Genomic DNA, 6,206 nt, shown 5'->3' with positions numbered 1-6,206 from the left:
GTGTTGCTATTTAATATGTGCAAGTGTTCAGTACACTAGAAATAAGACCACAACAAGTAATATGTGCAAGTATTTGGTTTACTAGAACAACAAGAATTCCCTTTCACATATATTTTAGGACTGAGAACCGAGTGTTATTCTCCTCCCTTGCTTGTGTTCTCCATTCCCTTCCTAGTCGTGCTGCCACTAGAATCGATCCAAGAGAGCAAGGTGATTGCACGAAGCCACTAAAGATGAGGAGAAATCGGGCTGCTACCAGTGCATCCTCGATTGCTGTCGAATGAGGATAAATCGATGGTGCCAGATGAAGGTGTTGAGGAATCCGTCGCCACCAAGCCATTGCCGCCACCCGTGAAGGTTGGGACCCCGCCGCAATGACTACATCCTTGCTCTCAGTGGCGGAGCCAGGATGAGCACCTCAGGGGGGGCTAATCAATAGAGATTTAGAACAAATGTCGAAGATTAACGATGAAATCACGTTTTTTCTACAGTAATATCAAGGCAAAATCACTCTCCCGGGGGGGGGCTGCAGCCCCCCCAGCCCCCCTGGATCCGCCAATGCTTGCTCTTCCTTGCCAGTGCCACGCCCTAGCATTGTTCCATCATCGCGCGCTCCGATGCTCATGGCGCCGTCGCCGGCGAGCACCGGTGACAGCTCCGGTGCTCTGAGCCACCAGGCGCGGCCGCAACTGGATCCCGAGCGTGTGTAGCCTAGAGACGATGCCCGTACAACGCTGCATCTGCCGTCGCGTGAGCTTGGGAGCACGAGCCGCAGTCGTTGCCTCGTGAGACGACGACCCCGCCCGTCTCCAAGCTTGCCAGGGACGTTTTTGCAAAATATACGGTATACAGACGGCGTAATTATTGCCGTTGTACATGCCCTAATGTGGATCCAGCTAATGATGCCTTGTTTGGATAATGCACTAACGGATTCAGTTCTAAAAAGTTCTCGAAGTAATCTCCTCATCCAATAGTTGTGCCATCTTTCCTTCTCTTCCCTTTCTTATTCCTAGTCATTTTCAGAAAATATATGGCCTTTTCAAATTTAACTTCACCAAGAATGAACCACAAAAAAGTAAGGACAAAATATGTGGTGGAGTTTCGATATATAGATTATTTCCTTTCCTTCCATTTCTTATTCATAGTCAGTTTCAGAAAATATATGGCCTATCCAAAATTAACTTCATAAAAAATGAACCACAAACAAGCAAGGACAAAATATGTGCTGGAGTTTGGATAGATTGTAGGGACCCGTCCAGGTTAACGTACCAAGTATTAACCACTTAACCGACACTACCGGAAACAGTAAAATTGCCGAGTGCCTGAGAGTTTGCCGAGTGCATTCCATCGGGCACTTGGCAAACATCCAAGTTACCAAGTGTATTTAATGAAACACTCGGCAAACATATAGCACTCGGCAAAAGCCAACTTTGCCAAGTGCCTAATATAAAACACTCGGCAAAATACAAGAAAACTCTCGGCAAACACGGACACTCGGCAAAATGGAGTCACCTGCGCTGGGCGTGCGGCGGCCATCTGACGGCCGTTGGGTGCGCTGCCCTGCCGTTAGAACTTTGTGTTAGAGACACTCGACAAAGACAAGGTATGCCGTGTGTTTTTGCTTGACACTCGGCAAACTATTATTTTTGCCGAGTGTCTTTTGTTTACACTCGGCAAAGTAATGTTTTTGCCGAGTGTTTTTTAATGGCACTCAACAAAATAATAATTTTTTTTTCTCTCCTGCCCTCCAAACTTTTTCTACTCTCCACATACAACATGTGGTACTACATGTTAAAATTTGGTATATTTCTCCATCTGTTTGCTATATTTAAGTAATTTATTGCATTTAGAGAATTTTTTTGGTTTAAGTCAAATTTGAACGGCAAGTGATACAAATAATGGAATAAATTGAGTGGAGAAATCATATTCATGTTATTGAGTCCATTTCGGGGCCTTACTCGGGAAATGAAAAGAATTTTCGAACATTTTGTTCAGGAAACACGACCACGAACGTGTGTCCAAATGATTTTTAAATTCTAAAAAAAGCAAACGAAGTCTGAAAATGACGAGATTTGTCAAGATCACCTGATATAATACGTGGAGACTGGAAAAAAATTGAGAAGGTTTCGCATAATTTGTCACGTACGACCTTGACAAACTGAAGCATCTCCGAAGAAGAATCATAGCGTTGAGAAGGATCCGGTAAGATTTGGAGTCAAAGTGACGGTTGAATTGGGGTTTGACTTCAAAACTTTTTGTATAGGCAATAGACAACATAGATTGGTTCACGTCAAATTTTGGTAATTTTTCGGATCCGTTTGATAATTTTAATTTATTAACTGCAATTATAGTATTTTTTATTGATATATATTAAATTTGCGCTATAACTGCATGAAATAATAGATTAATATTCGTAGAAAAATCAAATATGCATTGTTGAGTGAATTTGACATGGTATTTTTAAATTACATCGTAACAAATTTAGTAAAACACGTTATGAAGAAGGAGGATGTGTGGGCATGAAATATCAATTTATTTTGCCGAGTGTATTCTACCTGTCACTCGGCGAAAATAATATTTGCCGAGTGTCATATAGGAGACACTCGGCAAATTCGTCGACCCGGCCCCACTGCACAGTATCGGGCCATAATGAAAAAAAATAATGCCGAGTGCCCCAGATTTTGGCACTCGGCATATCTATACTTTGCCGAGTGCTACCAATCTTGGCACTCGGCATACTCCTTTATATGCCCCCAATGGCCCGCACCCCCGGCCCTCACCCTCGCGCACACAACACGTCGCACCGCACCGCACCGCACGCCGCCACCCCCCGCCCCACCGCGCCCCGCCGTGCCCCAGCGCGTCCGGCCCACGCCGCACCGCACGCCGCCACCCCCCGCCGCCTCCCCGCCCCACCGCGCCCCGCCACCGGCGCAGCATCGCTGCCCCTTCCCCGGCGCCGCCCACCCCGGCGCATCCCGCCCCCAGCGCCGCCAGCCCTCGGCGTCCCGCGCCGCCCGCCCCGGCGCGTCCCGCCCCTGGCACCCGGCCCCGCCTCCAGCGCGTCCCACCCACAACTACTCCTGTGAGTCACTTGACACCTTATACTGCAGATTGAATGTTTGTTGTGGTTGGTCTCAATGTTTCATTTGACGCTTGCACCTGCACTATGTTTCGGGCTCTTGTCAAATCCTCGCTTGCACCTGCGATATGTTTGTTAGCAAAAATAACCGGACTTGGAAGGCATTTTGATCTGCATGGACATGCTCTCCTCTGTTCAAACCCGCTCACCCCAGTGGCTTGGCCTTTGAGTGCGGTTGTAATCTGGTGGATGGCGTTGCATTCATGGCTGTTGATTGCAGTGACGCTGGAGAGATTCAGCTTAGCTGAGGGCACCGCGCTAGCTAGCACCTGCATGCCGACGGTGAGGAGGCAGCCATATATGACTAACTGTGATGGGTGCGCCACTGTGTAGTCGATGACTGTGAAGAATAATGAATAAAAGCTACAAACAGAACCTTAAAGAAGCATGAGTGCTGGCTTGGAATTTTTTTATGGTCTTTTTTTTTCTTGGAATTTGACGTACTGTTATCTCTGCTCTTAATAATATTTTATCCTTTATCTGCTTCAGGCTTTCTTATGAAGACCTTAGAATTGAGTTTGAATTTGAGCTGAATCACCATTCAAGAAGGTTGTTACAATAATATAAACCCATATTCCCTGTTAAGTGTTAACTGGCATTTGAACTGCTTTGCTGTGCCTAGCAGTCAGGACATGTAAACAGTCTCACCAGTCCACATCATGATAATAGTCCCTCCGATTAAACCTGATGACTACTCCATTGCCTGCAAGTTGTTTTTCTTAGATAATGGATATAAGTTCTGGCTTCAGTCTATCGTCATGGAACAGGCAAAATTATTCTGCAAGTTGTAGTGATGGTAACTGAAAACAATGGAGTTCCTTTCAGTTCTCTTCTTTTCAACATGAGTGTCATGCTTGTGCATAGTGCCATAGACCAACTAGTTGATTGGTCAGTTTTCAGTATGTCCTCATCCAAGTTGAATATTGGAGACCACTAAATGCAACTTGGATGTCTCCACATTGTAGTTGACTGGAATAAATATCTTCTGATCATATCCAAGTGCAGAAATTCAGTAGCCAATATACCTGAATATATCTGGAGACATTTTCCTTGTGTATCTATGACTTAGTCTAGTCATATATTGGACTTGGTCACATGTTACTTCCTCTATATTTAGGTCTACCCTCCCCCCCTCTATATGAAACTGCATAACACATATTAGCCTGCTGTATGCATATAGCATGAATTTAAGTGTTGCATTAGTGTTGAATGTTGTGATTATAATTACAGTATGCTGTAGATGCACACCTTTCATTCACTTTGCAATATGAAGTCTAACACTGTTAAAAAGGAAGCTAACACTGTTTCGAATACTTCTCTTTTGTGCAGAATCAATCGGCGGCATCAAATAATCAGTCTCAAGACCCGGATTTGTCGCAGAGGTTCCAAGGGCCTACGCAGTGATTGCATTTGCATTTGTGGCTTATTGTGACTTAGTTGTGACTTGTGATGATGGTTTATTGTAAATTGTGATGATGGTTTATTGTGAATTATGATGATGGTTTATTATACCTGTGACATATAATTATGCCTGTGATGATGTTTTATTGTGAATTGTCATGGTTTTTGTGAATTGAGAGGGGTCCGTTATAGTAAAAAAGGGAGGGTCTTGGTTCCTTTACCGAGTGTAACACTCGGCAAAGAGATGAGTTGCCGAGTGTCAAGGCAAAACACTCGGCGAAGAGACCATTTTCTGTCATTCTGGGAACCTTCTTTGCCGAGTGTTTTGGATTTGCCGAGTGTATTCCCATGGACACTCCGCAAAGTGACCATAAAATCTGACTGTTGCTCGCTTGTTTGCCGAGTGTTTTAGGCGTGGCACTCGGCAAGGTGTCTAAACTTTGCCGAGTGTTTTCGTCTTGACACTCGGCAAACTTGAGAAACTTTGCCGAGTGTTTTCGTGTTGACACTCGGCAAACTTGAGAAACTTTGCCTAGTGTTTTTCCATTGTGCACTCGGCAAAATCGACGTCACGGTTCCATCCCGTCAATTTTTTTTGCCGAGAGTTTATTTTTGCCGAGTGTTTATTGACACTCGGCAAACTGTTTGCCGAGTGCCCGATAAAAAACACTCGGCAAACTACTGTTTGCCGACAAATCAATGTCGTGTGCTGTATGCCGAGTGTTACACTCGGTAAAGCGTTTGCCGAGTGTTTTTGGGCCTTTGCCGAGTGCCCCTGGCACTCGGCAAATCTACTGTATCCCGTAGTGCGACTCAGCTTAAGCTAATTAATCCCAATAATCCCTAGAGATACACACTGTGCACTCCACTATATAGCACAAGTACAGAATCATGGCTGCAGTAATTACACAAATACCGCCAAACTTAAGATGAACCCAACATAAGAAAATATGACTTAGTAAAATAGGTCAAGCATATTGAATTTACACATCCCATCACTTTGTCCTAACGGGCTAGTTGCAAAAACTAGTATTTTAGGTCCGAGATATAACTCAAAGCACACACGCTAGGTTTTTCGCCAATAGTTGCCTTCCTATTTCTTGCTTACCAAGCGTGATAGGTGTGCCTAGCCTACCCACCCTTATGCCACCAGTAATGCTTCTACTAGGGCATCAGAGTGGACTACCAAGTCCGGACACAGGCGCGCCTCTCCCACGCCCTCCTCCCTAACACGGCTCCTCCCTCCCTCCCCTCCGGCGGTGGCGGCGGGCTCCTCCCCACATGCGTACTGCAGCTCCTCTTCCTTCCCAACGTAGCTCCTCTCCTCTGGCGGCGGCAGGTTCCGGCAGCGGCTCTGACGAGGTAGGCAGGTTCCTCCTCCTCCTCCTCGATCTGCGCCCCACCGGAAAAGAAGACGACGGCGGCGACGGCGGCTAGGGTTCCGACGAGCCTCTCCCCATCTTTCTTCTCCAACTTCGGCGACTATAGAAGGGACCGGCTAGGGGAGGTAGGCCAGCTAGGCAGTGGGGACGGTGGTCGGGCGGTTAGGGGCCCTGACAGCGGTGGCGGCGGCCAGGCCAGGTCAAGGCAGGGGAGTCGCGGACGTGCTTGCCGGAGTTGGAGAACTTGGTGGGGGCCGAGCTCGCTAGAGTTGGATAAGATG

The sequence above is a fragment of the Miscanthus floridulus genome, chromosome 9 (genome assembly GCF_019320115.1).
Source record: "Miscanthus floridulus cultivar M001 chromosome 9, ASM1932011v1, whole genome shotgun sequence".
NCBI classification, from domain to species: Eukaryota; Viridiplantae; Streptophyta; class Magnoliopsida; order Poales; family Poaceae; genus Miscanthus; species Miscanthus floridulus.
Note: the sequence above shows the minus strand (reverse complement) of the source record.